Source organism: Aphis gossypii, chromosome 2 (genome assembly GCF_020184175.1).
Source record: "Aphis gossypii isolate Hap1 chromosome 2, ASM2018417v2, whole genome shotgun sequence".
Classification (NCBI taxonomy): domain Eukaryota; kingdom Metazoa; phylum Arthropoda; class Insecta; order Hemiptera; family Aphididae; genus Aphis; species Aphis gossypii.
The window spans coordinates 41,966,716-41,987,765 of NC_065531.1; the positions used below are offsets into that span (position 1 = coordinate 41,966,716).

The 21,050-nt window shown below is 26.2% G+C and overlaps 1 long non-coding RNA gene across 1 annotated transcript; it reads right to left on the reverse strand.

Annotated features, from left to right (window-relative positions):
• Positions 1–480: 480 nt before the first annotated feature.
• LOC126550142 (uncharacterized) lies at positions 481–10,698 on the reverse strand. Its single transcript, XR_007604188.1, has 3 exons — positions 10,523–10,698; positions 7,955–8,085; positions 481–1,469 (listed from the first exon to the last, which is right to left on the reverse strand). It is a non-coding gene; the product is annotated as an uncharacterized LOC126550142 (long non-coding RNA).
• Positions 10,699–21,050: the final 10,352 nt, after the last annotated feature.

Here is a 21,050-nt window from a genome sequence, read left to right on the forward strand (position 1 = left end):
CAACGAAATATTTATTCATTAATTGAAAAAGGGATCCAGTGTAAAATATAATAAATATAAAGAACTATAAGAAGCACACTTAAAGTCAATCTGAATAGGAAAGTCAATTGTTGAACACAATATTTAAATACCACGTTGTCTACATTATTGTGATGTAAAAACTATAATTTTATAAATAGGTACTATAAATATCTCTTTAAATTAATTTAAACTTATTTAAGATATTGGGCTTAGACTATTATTATTATATACCTATTTTAGTATATGAGTGTTATTAAAAAAATATGTAAATAAAAAATTAATTATTAGTTATCGTTACTTACATATGCAGTAGAGATTGACTAGCAATCAAATTTCCTGATGATTTGGTAATATCATTTCCAAACGAAATCGATCATTTAAAGATATCAAATTCAAATAATATTATAATTTATAAGTATATAATGTATCAAAAACATTCCAATAGCAATGTGACCATACATAACAATATAATGTATCTAATAAATCATATTTATTAGATATATTATAAAATACTGATGTTTCCGAAAAAAATAAGTCATTATATTTTATTGATTACATTATTACAAGATAATATTAGATAAAAGAAAATCATTATGAAGGCAATGTAGGGTGGCAAAATGAATAAATGTAGCCTTGTCCGTGAGATTTATCTAGGTAACTAAAAACTTTGCGATATCATACATTACATTTTTTACGATGGGTGAAAAAAAGATAAGACAATAGTACATATTTATTATGACTACGAATGTTAAAAATAACTGAAATAAACTGTTATAAAATGTTTATCAAAACTCACAATCTTTTAATATTTGTAGATAGAGGAACGATAGCTATAGAAAAATATTAATATTTGCTAAAATCATGTCGAACCTATATTCGTTGGCAATATTTTTTTTCTATTCTCTTAACATTTATCAACACTTTAATATACAACCTGTGAAAAAAAAAATTTACAATTTGCCGAATAAGCAAGTATGCTTAAACAAAGAAAATAAGACACGACAGGTAGATAAAATAAATCACTCTCCGGCAGTGTCACTTGTTTTACAGGATTATCATTAGTGATAAAAATCACAAAAATGTAAAAATTATATCATTAAAGTATAACAATAACAATTAAATTAAAAAGCGGTAGGTATTGTTATTATTATTAAAAATCACTTTTCAAAAATGTTTATATTTAAAACAATTATACTATTTGTTTAAGTTAAGTATAAATATATTTTTGGAAGAACGTATTATATTTTACACGACATATTATTCTTTGTGTGATGAACAGTACAACAATATCAGTATACGGTGAACGACACTTGAGACTGATAAAGCGAACACGACAACGCACTTTCCGCTCACACTAAAAGGTACAAATGTACAATCGTCAATCACGGAACGGTCCATTGAAACGGTAGACGACTGACTCATCACTTTGGACATAGTAAGCAATAATCCTGAAAGAAATATGTAAATTAGGGGCGTATTATGGTGGGGGGAGGGTGTTGAATTGTGAATAATAATTATATTAATAACTCAGACTAAAAATAATGTATTTTTGCGTTAAACACTGAATGCGTTTTAATTTTTCGGATTCCATAGAATGACGGTAGAAAGGTGTAAAACTGTATTCCTGTCAAAGCTGTTAGCTGAAGAATTTTATAGATATTCATAATTCAAAATTATTCACAAAATTAAATCTCTTTAAAATCTAATACAACTTTTCACATAATTATTCCTATATACCTAAAAACATATTAAAGTACATACGAGTAGGCACAAATTTTTTGTATAAGTATTTAAAGTTAAAATGTTTACACAATCACAAAATTTACAAACTACAACTTACAAGTAGTTTGTAGTAAAAAGTGTATAAAACCTTCAATTTTTATAGCATATAGGTAAGTTTGAAAATTTAGTACAACAATCAACAATGTTCAACGTAAGAAGTTTATACTGGAACTAAAAAATGTATAAATATGTAAACATAATTATTTTTTAAAGGTATTTGAAGTTTAAACTTGGACGATTATTTTTATTTATAATTTTTATAAAATTATAAAATGTTCAATTTATATAGTTAAATTGTATATCATACAAAAAATGTTCCTCATATAGTTAGTAGTTCATACTCGTATTTTTATTTGGATGATATTATAAAATAGATAGATATTTTTAAGAGGACGTCGTCGCACCCGCATACTGTGTTGTCTCCGTCTTGCGCATGTATGACATTAAATTTTCATTCACCGGTTTCAATAGTGTGCTTTTAGTTTTGATATTAGAGTGAATTGACCTATTATAAAACTTGATGGTATTATAGTAAGAACATTATCTGTTTTTGTGTATTAGTTTTATATACGATTATTCAGTTTTTAAATGAGTTACGAGTATTATGAGCATTTTTTATTTATGCTATATTATATACGCATAACTTACTAAAAAATTGAACTATATTAAAAAATCAACATATATGAACATAGATAATGTTCTTACCATCAAATTTCATAATATGTCGATTCGCTCTAATTTTTAGACTAACGAAGCTAAATGTGATCTGCTGAGCTAAATTTGCTATGTTACGCAGTTGTAAGACGGAGACAACACATGCAGGCATGTCGTTCTCATAATATATTATAGATAGGTACTATTCTAGTTATTAAATATATTAATAATACAATAAATATAATAAATTAATAAATACAATGTTTTTGGTAAAAAAATTAAAATTAATTCAACCATTTCAACACTAATAAGTAGGGTTGTAAATTTAACGCACTAAAAAACCTTAAAAAATGTCAAAAAAATGCAATAAAATATTTTTAAGTTAAAATGCTTTTTTTTTTTTCATGGACTTTCACATTAAAATTTTTAACTTTCGTTGATCCGTAGGCGAGTTAAATCTGCTCAAAGTTGTTTGGTCTTAGAAAGTTTTTAGGTGTTATACATCAGTACTTATTAGAACTGGGATTTTTATTTTTTGAATCCAGTAGCTATAATTGTAATGAATTCGATATCGTCGACCCCATGGTGTAACGGAGAGTGGTGATAATATTTGTACCGGTTACTATCTTCCAAATCTTAATGTCGATTGCCATATATTACGTAATTATAATTAATTGGACTAATATTACTTTTATAAATACTAATGAGGTATAACACATTTACATTCAATAACTTCCAAGTACTACCCAACTTTGAAGAACTATATCTCATCAACGGATTAACGAAAAATGAAAATTTTAATGTGATAATTCATAAAAAAATAGCCTTATTAATTTATGAAATTCTAAGTATATATTATCATTTGAAAATCAAAATTTGATAATGGTTTTCCTAATAAATATAAGAAAATATGGTGAAAATATGTAAGAGTTCTACAATTCTAGAAGTATTAATCTTACATTTTGAAAAAAGTCAATACTTTTTGAAATAATAAGTGTTGTTTGATAAAAGAATTACCCTGTATACATCATAAATTGTACTTAGTTATAATCTATTACCAATAAAGGCTGACAGAGAGTTTCGCTTAAAATTGTTTTTGGTATCAAAATTTTACATAGTAAGTAAACTTTACAGTGACTTCTTCAATAACGAAATACACTCAATACCTAATGTACAGTAGAGCGGTTATGTATAGCTATTTTCCCTTTTTTTATAATAGTTAGTATTTTTAGTCTCGGTCATAATATTTATATTTCGTGATAAGTTGTACTAATGATTTAAAAATTTCAAAAATATAATCTATTATGAGTATGTTTTTTTTTTAGATACTAATTCTAAATTCAAATATTGAATTGTTCACAAAATTGGATATTTGAACAAAAGTTAACGATTTTATAGTCATTGATATAAGCAAAGGGGAGCATACTACTTGCGTCCGAAATTATTATCAATAGGTTAGTTGCGTCCTGCAAAAACCTGTTAAATTCAAATATGGTAGGTATAAATTTAAAATAATAAAAAAATCATACATTCAAACCAAATATGGTTAGGAATAAAATTCAAACGAAACATTTATTAGGATATTTAATGGAGAAATTTCTTTTTTTTTAAACTTTCAATTGGTTTATTTAGGAATTATAATTTGGAATGTTTTTTTTTTTATCTAAAATATAATCTGTTAATTATGTAAATTCTTCACAACCAGTTGGATTAATAGCCATAAAATAAAATACAAACACATCGCTTACCATCTCAAGAGGTAAAAATAGAAAACCAATAAAGCTATCCAAACTTATAACCATTAATTATATAAAAACCGTTTATCGCAACTAATTTAGAACTACACATTTTTTCCATGGCTTAAAAAAACTTGTGTTTTATTAAATTTACTTATTGTATTAAAGATAACTATTGGTATACTAAGGACAATTGTACTGAATAAAAGTAAAATGCGAAAATAAAAAACGACTAATACAAGTTAAGCGCAAAAGATTATCGGCGTTATTGCTATATTTTATCGAATCTAACAACTAACAAGTTGTATTATTATATAGCCGACTTGCGTCGCCAAAACGGGACGCAAGTTACCGGTCAAATTTACTACCTAAAAAATATAGGTACCTTTTTCTCGGACGCAAGTAACATGCAGCCAGGCAAAGAAACCTCCTTGATTTTTTTTATTCAAATATAATATAAGCAGTATTTCTATAGACCATAGTACTATATTATATGATTCAATATTACAACAGTGGCTATTAAACAATATACAAGAGATTCGAAATAAGTCAATAATCCATTTCCCAAGACGGAAATAAAGCCGTATAATTTAGTTTATATAGGTGTCCTAGTTTTGTACTTTTGTATAAGGTCCAAGGGGAACCAATTAACTAACAATTTAAAGAAACCACTATGAACTTAATAACAGATATTAAATATTTTAATATACGAATGCTTCATATCACTTATTAAAGCCTACAGAGTACAGGATATGTAAGTATCGTATATTTTAAACGTTGACTATAAAAAAAAACATACTCAAAAATACGTCTGTCGAATTGAATAAAAAACACGACTACTCAAAGATTAACAACCCAAACACCATATTATAACGATTAAAATGTCAGATAATAGCGATGATACAACTTGCGGAACAATTGTGATAATAATATGTAATATACTAATATAGTAATAGAAATAAAGCCATTCAAAATTTAATAATTTTTATTTTATTATATTTTAACGTTGATCGAAGCAATTATAATTATATATATATATATATATATATATAGGCCATTGCCCATTGTATTTTTACACAAATTTGACAAATAACAGCATTATATAATATATTCAATAAGTATTTTATAATATTTTAAAAGTAATTGTAAAAGTACATATTTATATAATTATTCATTTATTATTATTGTTATTAAATTTTGAATCAACACCGTCTTACTCGGTAAAAGCTGGATCATGTATTTTGTGATTCACTGAACCACTAAAACATTGGAGTGGGTGTTATTTCAATAGATAAATACTGGTACTTGGTCTTGATAAACGGTGGTAGTAGGAAAATAGTAATTTGATAGCCAAATCATTGTTAGCAACAAATATGTTTGAACAGAATTTAGTTTAAACAAAAATAAACAATAATCTATGCAGGCCGTAGAACCCCGACTCCGGAGGACCCAAGTTTCCCGATAAAATTAATAACGAAATCATAATTCAATAGTTCAATCATTAATTATAAAAGATAAATATTAGAATTTATAAACAATGAATAAATTAATATAGGAATACCGAATATTTAATAAATAGAATTATTTGCTTCTAAATACAAAAACTTAATCAAGAATTCTATAGCAAATGACATAACAATTCTATCTAAACATAAAATTAATTAAAATAATTTAACTAAATTAAGTGATCAAAATGAATTAAATGATACTGAGAGCTATGGTTCTAAAGAAACAATACATGTTACAACCATATACTCTGCACTGTGTAAAATGGGAATGGCGTCGGCTTTTCCAAATTATTCATGGGCTTATAAAGCAGCTTATACTTTGCAGCTAACATCAGTAACTGCAGAACGATGTTTTTCATAGATTAAACTTTCAGTGTTTTGCAGAAAGCATCGTATTGCATTAATGTATTATTAACACTTATAAAATAATGTGTATTGACTATTTGTATTAAAAGGTTTAAATTAAAAAAAAAATTACCTTTCACATCGAGGAAAACGGTGAAAAACAGATTGCCATGATTAAATTTAAGTCAGTTAATCATACAGCATGCTATCCACTATAATGCTACATAGATAAAACTAATTTTGTCATATATATATATATATATATATATATATAGAGATTTTTAATGTCTACTTATTCGCTTGGTTATTTAGAATTCGGTACCTTAATGTATCAAATCATTGACATTTTTATGCAAGTTTTAGTATAAATAATAATAATTGTTTAAAAACTATAAAACTAGATAGTATTTGTAAGTTAGTATGACTTTTTAACTATTCTTGAACCACCAACTCAAAAATGTCAAACCACCTCACTGTTATTATAGAATATGTGAATATTTTTATCGTATGAATATATAAGCAATAACTAGTTTAAATTTATGTCTATATCTTGAAAATGTGTACATAAATAAAATGTAATAATATACAGGATGATTCTTTTATCAAACAACACTCATTATTTCAAAAAGTATTGACTTTTTTCGAAATTTAAGATTAATACTTCTAGAATTGTAGAACTCTTACATATTTTCACCCTTATATTTATTAGAAAAACCATTATCAAATTTTGATTTTCAAATGATAATATATACTTAGAATTTCATAAATTAATAAGGCTATTTTTTTTATGAATTGTCACATTAAAATTTTCATTTTTCGTTAATCCGTTGATGAGATATAGTTCTTCAAAGTTGGGTAGTACTTGGAAGTTATTGAATGTAAATGTTTTATACCTCATTAGTATTTATAAAAGTAATATTAGTCCAATTAATTATAATTACGTAATATATGGCAATCGACATTAAGATTTGGAAGATAGTAACCGGTACAAATATTATCACCACTCTCCGTTACACCATGGAGTCGACGATATCGAATTCATTACAATTATAGCTACTGGATTTAAAAAATAAAAATCCCAGTTCTAATTAGTACTGATGTATAACACCTAAAAACTTTCTAAAACCAAACAACTTTAAGCAGCTTTAACTCGCCTACGGATCAACGAAAGTTAAAAATTTTAACGTGAAAATCCATGAAAAAATGGCTTTATTAATTTATGCAATTAAAATATACTTTTTTTAAATAATGAGTGTTGTTTTTTAAATTTAAATATTTATGAATGCTCGGAAAATACGTAATATTAATAATTAATTTTATAAATTACTTAAAATACTTTTTTCAATACATAATACATAATAAATATTGTGATATGACATATGTACCTATTATATATGTACTCATAATATATACATTATTGCAGTGGCGTAGACGGGAATTTTCATTGAGGGGGAGGGGATATATATATAGTATATACCCTAAAAAACTAGCTAATGTATAAATGTATAATATAATGTAAGTATATAAAAAAATTGTTCATGGGGGGGATCCATTCCCCGTATCATCCTTGTCTACGCCCATGCATTATTGTGTGGCCACAACTCAATTATTAAGATAAGTATTTAGTATTTTTTTTACATACCCATATGTGCCTACTAAAAAAGTTATTTAAGTTGATAATTTAACATTTCTACTTTTTCAAAAAGTGTAGAGAGTAGACCCACACAAAAAAACCACATATCTTTGAAAAGTCATGACATCTCCAATCTCCATTCATAATATTAAATAAGTTGGTAACATAGAGAGAACACTCCTTAAATAAATGGTAAAAACTTGGGAGTCGTTCATTATTTTGGTGAATTACTGTAAATATTGTTACCAAAAGACATGTCAATAAATCTAACACACGTATTGTGATCGATGAGTGTCCTCTACAAGACTACAACAAATTATCCGTTTGACCAGGAAATGATTTGCAGAACATTTAACTGGTTGACTGTTGTGATGGGTACGGCACGCGACGTGCAAAACCGAAACTCCTGAAACATTTATATTTACGTCACGCAAATTATATTTTTTATTATTATTATCATCATTATTACATATTATAACCTACATTATATTCGTGTAACAATCGCGTAGAAAAATATGTTATTACGAATCACGTGCGACGTGCCCAACAATACCATCGGGCCACGGTCGGTGGCAATTATATTTTCGCGTTACTGCGTGTTGGCGCGTAATTCGATGTACCTATTTCATTATTTAAATCCCGTTAAATTGTTGGCTATTAAACGTAAAAACGTATAATTCAATAATATCATGTAGGTATAGGCAGTATATAGCACACAATAAACCAATATAATATCTCATGTTACAGCAATAACAACATTACAGTTCGTTTTCGAGTAAAACACATAATAATTATATGGATAATCATATACACTATATACACGATAAATGTATAAATTAACATAATAATACATTAATCACTGACAAATAAATAAAAAATATCATTGCATAAAAAATAAAACAAAATGTATGTGTTTGTTACCACGATTGTATACAATACATAGTTATACTATATATAGTCAAAATTTAATTTAGTAGAAATTCGATTATACTCATGGGTTTTTTAATATAATTTATTGCACATTGTAATATTATAAATTATAACTGGAATCTGGATGCGTTATTTATAAAATAATTATTGGTGTATATCTTTAACGGTAAGGATAGAAGAAGTTTGAGATTTTTAGAGATATGAACAATGAAATGTATTTTTAACACTTCCTTGGATGGCGTTAAGACTGCGTCTTTTTTATTCTTATTTTTAATTCAATTTTTTTATCAATGTTATCCAAAGCCTAAAAATCTCTGCAGTTAATTATTTTATATTAATGTAACATTCAAAAGTTATCTACAGCGATCTTCTCTTGTGTAAAAAAGTAAATCCTATTTCGGTTTTTGTTATCTTATACTAATTTTTTAAACTCTTAAATCATTTTAATTCACGTACCTAAATCGTAGGAAATTTTACGCACTGCTCATTCATATTAATTAGTTTATAATTTTACAATAATTGTGTATTATTTTTCTACTTATATAGCTGATCTTAGACTGAGTTCATTGTAGATTATATATTTAATTAACAGACTATAGTTACATTTTGAAAAAAATACTGTCTCATTATGTAACAATATAGTTACATATAAATATATAATATTATATTATTTACTATAGATATTCATTATTCAGTTATCGTAGTTTTTTTTGTTACAGTTTTTGTAAATAATTGATGTTTGATTATCGGTTGAGTACCATTGAACATTTATAACCAATTCTAACCACGATTAGTATACTGTATTCGATTTACACTATATTACAGTTGAATGCATGTAACTGATAGATATAGATATCTATATATGATAGTACTGATAGTAGATAGATAATATTATATTGATATGTGTAATTAATCTGTAATCGTAATCGTAAACATAAATAATTGGCCTTTTTAATTATTTTAATGAATATTATATTAATTAATCTGTTGATGTATTAATGTCCATTATACACTATACAGTGTGAATAGTAAAAAGTTTATTTAGACTGCAATCATGATACTATAAGATGTAATAGGTACTGGTACTCATTACTTCAAACAAATATCTATTTTAAATATTTGTATTACCTAAAATTGTTTAAACTTTTAAAGTTTAAAGTATGTTAATGATAATAAAATTATGCAAGAACAAATACGTCATTAATGACGGAGTTTTTTAACATATGTTATATTATTTATTGATTACTAAGTTCTTTTACAATTTTTTTTTTGTCTATAGTAATATGATCCTAATCTATCACTGCTGGACGAATAAATTTAATTTTAATAATATATGATAGGTATGGAAACTGCAGAATGCACCATAATATTATATAATATAGTTTTTATTATTCGTGGGTAAACTTATACATACAATTTTGTATATAAAATAATTTTTAGTTAATTTAAAATCAAATATATAGTTAATTAAATACATTAATTTGGGGTATTAAAATCTTTGTGATGTGTACTCGTTTCTTGATACGACAATGTTTATAAATACTATAATATTATTCACTGTATACCTACATCATAATTTTAAAATAATATATAATGCGATAGGACCTATTGAATAAGTAATTATTTTATGTGTATAAGTTTGTAATATGTACCTATTGTTTATATTAATCTAGGTTTTCAAAAATGTTATTAACAATTAAATGACTATATACACAACTAACTAATCGTTATTTAAAATACACACAACATATTTATTAACATGCATATTACTCGTAAAAACACAATTCATTATAATTTTAAAATATATATTATTTTAAAAAATTCAAATAATTATATAAAAATGCTAATGTTAATTTTGGATAAATTTTTAATAAAAATTATGCTAAATAATTCATCGGTATTTAAATACTTACCGACGGTGTTTAACAAGGACAAAACAATTTATTATAATAATTTGTACACGTAACTACGTAAGTAATAGATCTACGAAGACAAATATATGTTAATATAAAAGATTAAAAAGTATGTGTTTACAACATTTAAACACTGTATTAAAAACCACTTGTACAATCATTCCTATTAAATGTTATTTGAGTTCATTCTCACATTAAGGTGGTGTTACTTCAATAGAAGGACAATCCAATCTAAATGTTTACTTTAATATGTGTAATAGACGCGTACACACACACACACACACCTACGCCCACACATATATTATTATACATCTCCATAATATAAATTACTGATTGTATATTTGATTAAATATTTTTCTGAAATTAATTAAACAAAGACGTGTTCTTAATATATTATATATATATATAATATATTTATAAATAGTATTGATACAATATGTGTATTGTTTTATGCGGTAATCAGCAAAAACAAACATGATTAAAAGTATAGGTAGGTACTAGGTATTTTGTATATTATCATAGGCGTGCGCAGACTCTAAAAGCAGGACGTAGTGCCCATATTTATCATCGGCCATTTAATCAACTGTTTTATAAATATAAAAAATCTATTTGAAAATTGAATGTTCCATAGGTAGTCTATACTCTATAAAACGTTATTTTGATATCATTTTCGGGAATCACGCGTGTGGTGTAACGATAAGTAACAATACAGCTATAAATTATAATGATTGGTGAGAAAAACACAAACACTAATTTTAAAATATTTATATCCGGTCCAGGAAAAAATTAAAAAACTTACTCTTTCATATAAATAAATAAAAATTGTCAAATATGCAAAATTTTATGTATGTATTGCTATGAAACAAATTTCTTTATTAATTATAACTATGTTTTTAATGATTATTTAAAAACATGCAAACTCCTAGAAGTTCCAAGCCCTATTTATGAATTACAGATCTAGAAATAGTAGAAATCATAAAAGTATTTTATATACTCAGAGCGACATTCGTCTGTTACCCATATTACATTGTACTGCGTAATTTGTTTTTTACTACAATTAATTTTGAAAAAACACGTTTACACATAGGTACAGCTGGTTACAGGTATAATTGTCAACATTTTTGAAGTCTTAAAAACACAAGTATAGTATATACTGTGGAATTACCAGTTGTTTTCAACAAATTAATCCGTTCATAAATAGATTCACTAGTTGCACCATTTATTTTCATAGCATTATGATAATTTTTTAAAAGTTTCAGTTCAGTTATTAAATCTTCCTCTGAAACCTTGGAAAATGTTGATAATATTTTATCATATTTTATATTATCATACTAATCAAAATAATATGTCTATACTGTATAGTGTATACAAACTTTCAACTACAGAGTGAACATAGTGAGTCATTCATTTTTTTCAAATCCGTTTTAAAAAAGTTATGTAAAATTGAACGAATTTAGTAGTTTCGGTAAATTAAGGCATAGGGCGTTTGGGCTCATGAAAAATTACGGGTCGTGCCTGGGCACGCCTGGCACGCCCTGTGCGTACGCCTATGTATATTATATCACTTAATAATCACCCGATAGGTTTTATTTTGCTCTTACTTATTATGTAACTTAATCGAATAATTGTATCAATAAAATTTGTAGAAAAAAATTGTTTTTTTTTCAAATCTATTACTTGATAGTTTTTTTTTATGTAATATTATAATATTTTTAAATCTTAAGCCATAGACATGAGAAAACAGTTTAAAAATTACTAATTGTTAATTATTTATATATTTTTAACGTAAACCTCTTCCTTCTAGAAAATATCTGTGTATTTGTCAACTTACTTGAATATAAAATTCAATTTAGTAAATCACTGAAAATGCATCGGGTAATAATTTTATTGTTTCCGTATAAAACATATAAAATAAAAAGTTTACATATTTTTATAGTACAGATAGCCGATAGGATATGTACTTTTTTTATGGGGTGTTTTTATTTCAAAATAAATCAATGACGCGCGTCAATAGTTATATACATTAAATACATTAAATGTATTTTTTTGTTAAATAATTCATTGAAATAAATTATAGTCTTTGTTTATAATAATTTATACGTAAGATAAAAATAAAAACAATAATATTGTGTAATATATTTTTCCAATTGCATCTTTGAAGGAAACCACAGAGCGATCACCAGTTCACCATCCCCACCCCTGGATCTATATATTCCGAAAAGATTTTTTTTTTTTTTTTGGTACATTACAATAAAGCTCGTAAATTTTAAGTCAAGTTTATTTAAATTTTATAAAATTCACTATTTGTACCCATGTGTTTATATCAGTATTATATCAAATATTTTACAATAAAAACAATAAATGCGCATGGAAAAGCTTTTCACTCGAATTATATTAATATTTCTGTTCTAGTCATTCAAATACTTTCCAATTCATTGACATCTTAAAATCATTCGAAGTTAATACATACCTATGTCTTAATTAATAGCATTATGAAAAAATATTTAAAATTAGAATACTTGAAAATGAAATCGATAATTTAAAAAAACGAAATGTCGTCATTAAATTCTATAATAATAAACGTAAAACGTTTCATTTATTTCCAACCAATATAAACCTATAGCCTTTAGGGGTATAGAATATAGATGTTTTGACTATAATTATTATTGAAACTATAATTATTGTCATGAATATCATGAAAAAAGTTAGTATCATAACATATATGTATATTTTTGTATTATTTATTGAATTATATCATACTATGTTTGAATCGAATCATAATTATTATCATGAAAAAATTGACAACATGTGCATTTTTGTATTATTTTGAATTGTTTAACTAACCTATACTAGGTTTATAGAATAAATTTAAATAAACATCAATGTATTTTATTATATTTTGGTATATTTTTATTACTGTGACGCAACTAGGTTGTATAAAAAGATATATACTGAGACACAAATAGGCTATGACCCTTTTTGAATCTTTTTTTGCGGCACACAACTCACCCTACTGTAAATAATTTTGGACACAAGTAGTATGTACACTACTATATACCTGACTGGCAGATCCCGTAGACCTCGTGTTTACATAAATATTTTCATATTTAAATATATTATGAAATTTCACAGGGAATTGCGTAGGTGAATACCTACCTACCGCCTACGTTATAGAAGTATTATGCCCGCACAAAAGATTCGTTTTGTGCATTTACTATATTATACATAACTCGTACTTTTTAGTATCTCTTTTTCAACACATACACGTACAGCTTGATCGCTCATGGGTCGTATCTCCTAAATGGTAGGTTAGGGGAGGGGGTATATTATATACTCGTAAATTTTACAATTTCTTACGTCAGCAAATTAATAATAATAGTAAAACAACAACAACAACAGCAACAACTGGGTGGCCGCGGTGGTGGCATTGTGATGAATGATGATATATTTTTATGACATCATTATATTATTATATTGTTCGCCGTGTGCCGGCTTTACCTGGAATTATCGTCACTTATATATTTTGTATATAAATATAACGACGGGTGTAAAACTCAAAATGTGATGATTCTTCCGGTGTAGAGATCCCAGTCCCTGAATGCCCACCCTCCCACCGCCAAGGGTGTCTTCCACGCCGACGATGTATATGGCCGCACGCCATACTGACCGTGGGAACTGGGTCCGTAACGCTTTCACTTGGTGCTAATCCCGAGATTGTATAATATTATGTTATGGTCCTATTTCAGGCCGTAAGTTTTATACCCGGCACATACCTACGTTATCGATATTTTATAATATAATTATTGTATTAATGTATCCCACGTCGTATATTATTATTATACAGGGTGATTCTCCAAGCATTGGAGAAACCCCCTTTTTCTCCCTCAACATAATGTGCAGTTATTCGAAATCTGAATTTTTGAATTTTGAATTGTATACTAATTAAAGACCCTATTACTTAGTATTTACAGTGTCCTATGGAGATACATACTTCTGTTTTTAAAATTATAATCCCCGCCTTTTATGCAACTAATTACTTACCTAGCGGGTAACTTTTCTGAACATTTTTACGTACCTATCAAAATTAAAGTTCGAATGACTAGTTTTTTATTTAAATAACTTAGTACTTATATTATTTAACTAAAAAATTTTAATCTTTATCTAGACATATCTAGATACATCTTTTTTTTTAGTTCAAATCGACAACGCTGCGGGGACTGCGTGAGCATTACTTCTACGGAATGATAAATCCATATCAACATAAATAATTCATCAACCAATCAGACATTATTAAAATAATTATCTAATAATCATAAATAATTTATAGTAAAAAATATGGTTCTCATTTAAAAAAAAAAACAGAATTTTATATGTTTACCAGATACCCCTTAAATATAGTATAAAGTAATTAAAGAATTTAAAATTATGGTCTTTGAGTATGTATACAAATTCTAAAAATCAGAATTTGAATAAATTTATTATTAAATGAAAAAATGGGGATGAGCATATAATACTTGATAAATCGTTCTGTATATGAGTATAATATGTATATGTTCAAGTATATTACGCATACGGAATGCTACATTTTACACACCGATAATCAACCATATTCATGTTGTAATATTATACCTAGTTTTTAAACTTCTCACAATGACAATCTAAAATATTATATAAATGTATTAAAATAATATATATTAAATTGGACAGTGGTCGGGAAAAGAACATCTTTTTAAATAACGGTCAATGATCATCGAAAAAAATGACTATATTATAGTACATATTATAAATTATAATATAGGTACTATAATTTTATTACTGAAAGAAATAAGAATTTTTATTGAAGATAGCATATACCACAGCGGACCGAGTATTTTGCGAGACGACGCCATTTACTGTAAAAATAATTCGTTTGTATTTTCAAAAGTATATTTTAAAACTATGGTGTCACCGGTCAAATTAAATATGAATCACTCTGTATAGTCGATAAAGCCGCGTATGTTCGTAACACGAAATTCCAAACGTTCAGCGGTTTTACATTTTTTTCTTTGTTAAACGTACGTAATTCCTTTAGTGATTCGAAACAGAAAAAGTATGGAAAAAAATTGTATTCAAATTTCTATGAAATCATCAATCCCGCGGCGTGAAACGTGCTACGTCACATTCTACCTTTGAACTCGTTTTGTAATACTCGTGCACATAACATCGAAATAACGATATCAACATATGGCTATAAAATATAATAAATAATAATAATATATTTATTATGCAAATTTGTAAACAACGAAAATACATTTATAAATATTATAAAAGGTGGTAATATACTGATGTCGGACCTAATAACCTATACCCAAAATTATATTAATTAATAATACTTATTATAAACATAAGCAAATGACTGATAAAGTGACTTCATTGGAAAGCTTCTTAAATCTATTATCCAAGCATTCCAAGCCAAATAATCGATCATCATTTTCAGTATTTTCACTTATTGTTGTATTATTGTAACAGATTGTGAAATATGAATCGCATTATAAACTAAAATACATTCATCACTTTGTGCAGAATCTAAAAGTATATAATACATATAATTCTAATTTATAGATTTATGATCAATAATTTAATTTATATAATTTATCCCGACGTTACTTCTAGATCTAGAAATATAATTCGATCAAATTTATCATTAAAATAAGTGCAATCGACTTGTGTCATTAGATTTCAAAGTTATATTAATTATAAATTATAATTCACAATAATATATAAGTATATAACATAATGTCTTCAAGCTATATTGATTAATTGATGTGTATACAATTAGAAAGATAAATAATCAAAAGGATAAAATTTTGTGTAAGTAATTTTCGTATTTAATTGCGAAGGTTTAAAGTTTTTAAATATTTGTTATACTTATAATTGCCAGATATTATATTGAAATAGTTAAAGTTGGTTGGTATTATGAATTAGTGAATCACAGTTTCCAAGAATTTATATTGTTTAAAAGCCTTAATGGAAAAAATCCCCTTGGAATATAATAACGAAAAATTCTTGTATCATCAGAAGAGTTTTTTTAATTTCCAAAGGAGGAGAAAAAATCGTTTTAAAATTATACACATGAAATAAATAACATGTAATAATAAGAATATAATTTAATATAATAAAGATTGAAATAAAAAAAATAGCTTTTGAAGTAGATATCAACTGTCAAGATATCAAGTTAATTTTCAACAATAAGTATTAATATTGAAGGTACTTAACCTATCCATATAACTATATTATATATGTGAACAGTAGAGTAGACACTATATTATAGACACTGATTGAATAAGAATATCTAATGCTATAACTTATAATACACAAATTTATTTTAAAAGATGAATAATTCAAAGAATAATGTAAAGAATGTAAATTGTTATCGTATCATAATTTCCGGAACATAAATTTATAAAACGCGAATAAGCTATTTAGTTTAAAACCGTAGTGCAATTCCTACAATACCTAATTCGTTAATCTGTTGAAACTATACAAAAATGAAACAATAAAATACTCATTAATATTTTAAAAACATCATACAGTTATTTTTAATATTATAACAATGGAATAAAATACGGCTAAATTATTATTAAGTCATAGTTCCAAGGAAAAGACTAGATTATTTTTGTATGCCGCAAAAAACCCTAATGAAATCACTTTTTTATTTTTTTTTTTGCGGTTGAACGGTTTATCTAAAGCTTTCCACGTGTAATTAGAAATTACGTATTATTAATGTATATAATATATTTTAATATAAAACGTAATCGGAATTCTTTTAAAACATGCAATACATACCTACAATTTTTTAGATAATATTATTAAATGTATTTACATAAAAAATATATATAACTAGGATAAGTATTAATAGTATTGTATTATTAAAAATTATTTGGAAATATTTCACGGAAAACCGATTACCTCAATGATAAAAAAAAATATACATATTAATGTAGTTCACCAATTATCACTATATAAATCATTTGTGATAAAAAATAAATTTTATATTCAATATATATAAATTCAATCATGTTTTCATGTCCCTTAGGCCTTAACTATATAAATGACAATAAAGTTTTCTTTTCTCCTTTATTTTTTTTGATATTTTAATATTTATGATAAATGACCCAAAGTTTATAAATACCCATACAATAATTTATCAAGCTATCGTACGTCTGAGGTATATTAAATTTTTAACTATGGTTTTAGATCATTTAAGATATAATTTTATTTACAGTTCAAAAACATGAGTCGTATGAAAAGTCCATAGTGTACTAAAGGCGGTGTAGGACGTAACGGTGTTATTGTATAAAGACGGCACAAGATCGATAATATTCTTGGCAGATAAAAAATAAGAGCAAACAATTTAGCGGGTCGTTAATGAAAGCGAACCGATGTGATTTATAGCGCTCCCCATTAAGTACGTACGCCGCACCGCCGTATGCGTTAATCGGTTTCATCCTGTAACATTTTACCCCAAACGTGGAAAGTCGGTTATAAAAAATAGAAATTTGGCGAGAGAGTTGTTTGCCCTCCGGGACTATTTGCACACATTGTATGTATATGGTATAAAGAAAACGCAAAAGATCAATTATTATTCGCCTCTGGGTAATATAGGTACAAGTATAAATATACACAAAATAATTATACCTGCTACTTTCTTCAACGTACGACGATCGCGTGTTTCATTTTGAGAAAAGTCTATAATGATTATAATAAGTAGGTAAACAACACAATGATTATGCATTCATGCTAAATATTTTATCATAATATCATTTAATGAAATAACACCATATTACTATTACAGATCAAAGAGTTATAAAATACTTATATAGTTGTCAGTTAGGTATACACTTAAGGTAGACTTAATATCCTTTGATAGTTAGTAGTTGGTAAATACAGTTTGTACATGATGTTTCGATAAATATTAATTTGCAACCGTAATATCATATTTTATTCTAATCTATTCAATGACGTTTGAATATGTGAAGACCCGTCGCAAAATATCATATTAGGATTTAACATTATAACTGTATATTGCTTATAAATGATTAACCTTATGTCAATAATAGTATTTACATGCATTTAGATCTGTAAAATAAATAGTTATGATATGTCAATAATAAATCATGTTGATATACCGTATAATAAAATTTACAGAGTGATTCGACAGGCACGCTCACCCCCTTTTTTCAATAATGAAGTTCCTTTGAGATTATATTTCCAAATTGTTGAGATATTTTGTACAACTTAAGGTATATATAGAAACACAAATTTATGTTAAATGAAAACTTCTCTTTTCTAGGGGAAATCAAATTGTTTTTTAGCGGACATATTTTTTGAAAATGTCAAAATATCAAACTCAAACAAGTAGTTTTTGAATTATTTAACTTTGTGAACAATGATAATGGGTTTGAAAGATACAGATACTATATATAAAACAGTTTTTATTAGCCAATGTATATGTCAGAAAATCAATTCAAATAATGAAATGTGTAGAGGGGCCCTTGAGGAATATAATATGAAGAATATTCGCAAACGTGATGGTAAAGATATAGTTATTGTTAAAGAAAAGTATTTACGTTGTCAGATGAGAGGATACTAAACATTCCAATCCATCAGAAAATAAAATAAATTCTTACTTATGTTGATGTAAACGGAAAAACAGCAGTGGTCTAAGTTAGTATCAAATAGTGAAGTTAATTTGGTTATTGGTGCAATAAAGTGAATGTAACAATTAATACTGTAAAATGGACTGCTATAAAACAAGAAAAATACTGTTACCTACTGATAGGTTTAATTTATGCCAAAACATTTGCGTTGGTAATTTTTAATTTCATCCCTTAAAATGGGAGGAACCGGTGTAATAGTTTAATAGTTCAAATTGACTAGTCATTATTTCAAGAGAAGTGTAAGTATCACCGAGGACGTCTGTGTTAGGTGATTGTATACATTTACCATAATTTGTACTTCATCCATCTCATTTGATGTTGGAGCTAATAATTCTGATTCTAATGATTGTGAACCTGCTTACAAAAATTATGAATCATGAGTACAAGGTCCATGGGTGTTTGGACTGTATTTTAAACGAGATTATGGTGTTACTGACAGTAGATTTTTTATAGTTGAAAAGAGAGATAATAAAGCTACGTTACTTCACATTATTAAATGTGAAATAGAAGTTAGATCCACAATACACTTGAACGAATGGAGGGCTTACAGCAGCAATTTATGTGACCACGACTGTATGCATGAAACTGAAATTCACCAGCTTCACTTCATTGATCTGGAAACAGAAGCCAATATTCAATCTATAGAATCTACATGGAGATGAATCAAAGTTAAATAATGCATAAAAACACGCGGTGTCACTAAGTTATATTAGAACGACAGTTGGTGGTAGAGTGGTGGCACTCAATGCATCCAAGAATCTTTTCGAACAGTTCTTTGTAGGCATGAAAAAAACTTTTTTAATGTAATAATGCTCAGATGGTAGATGACACCTAAAATCTACATATTGCGGGATAAAAAACAAACAACGCCAACAAACAATTGCGGTAGATATATTTTTCATGTAAATTGCATACAACTCAAGTTCCTTTGTAAGTATATTCTACCTAGTATAATAAATTAATAGAAACAATAAATTTTAAAATTAATTCCTCCTCCAATAATCTAGACACACCTGCTTTGAATGTTATACTTTACAATTAACATTATAATAGAATAATCATAAAGATGATTTATATATAAATTACACTTAAATATTTAAAATAATAACCGTCAACTGACTTTTGCTGAAGTTTAAAGTAAGAAAAACTATACCCTAACTATAGACTTTAATAATATTACAATATCATAATATATCAAATTACAATAATAATATAAAATTTGGTCGAATTTTGAAAAAAAAAAAATAATTAAAATAATAATATACAATTTGGTCCAATTTTTTAAATAAATAATTATAATAATAATATAAAATTTATTTGGATGTCGGCAACACAATATTTGCTAACTTTTCTACAAATGAAATTCTACTAATTTCATTATTTTGAAATTGCGTCATCATTGAACTTATATATTTTTCTTTTTCCAATATTTATAGACGTCTATTATTTAAATTTGAACTACACATTTTTATATTTATATATTACATTGTACTTGTTTTAAAACATCAATTAGACATAAAATATTAGAAAAGTTTAAGTTATACCTAATATAACAAGTGTATAATAAATAAGCTATATGCTGATACACAGCATACAATTTGAACAAACCCCTCTATGAGATGGCATGAAATTCGGACAACCCCCTTTATGAGGTGGCATGCAATTCGGACAGACCCTTTTAAGAAATCGCATGCAATTCGGATAATTTTTTTTTTTTGGCATGCAATTCGGATGCAGCCGACTATGTATTATGTACCAATATACCATCGGGGTTTTTATTTTATGATTAAATTCAATGATTTATAATCATAGCATTTGAGTCAAGTATT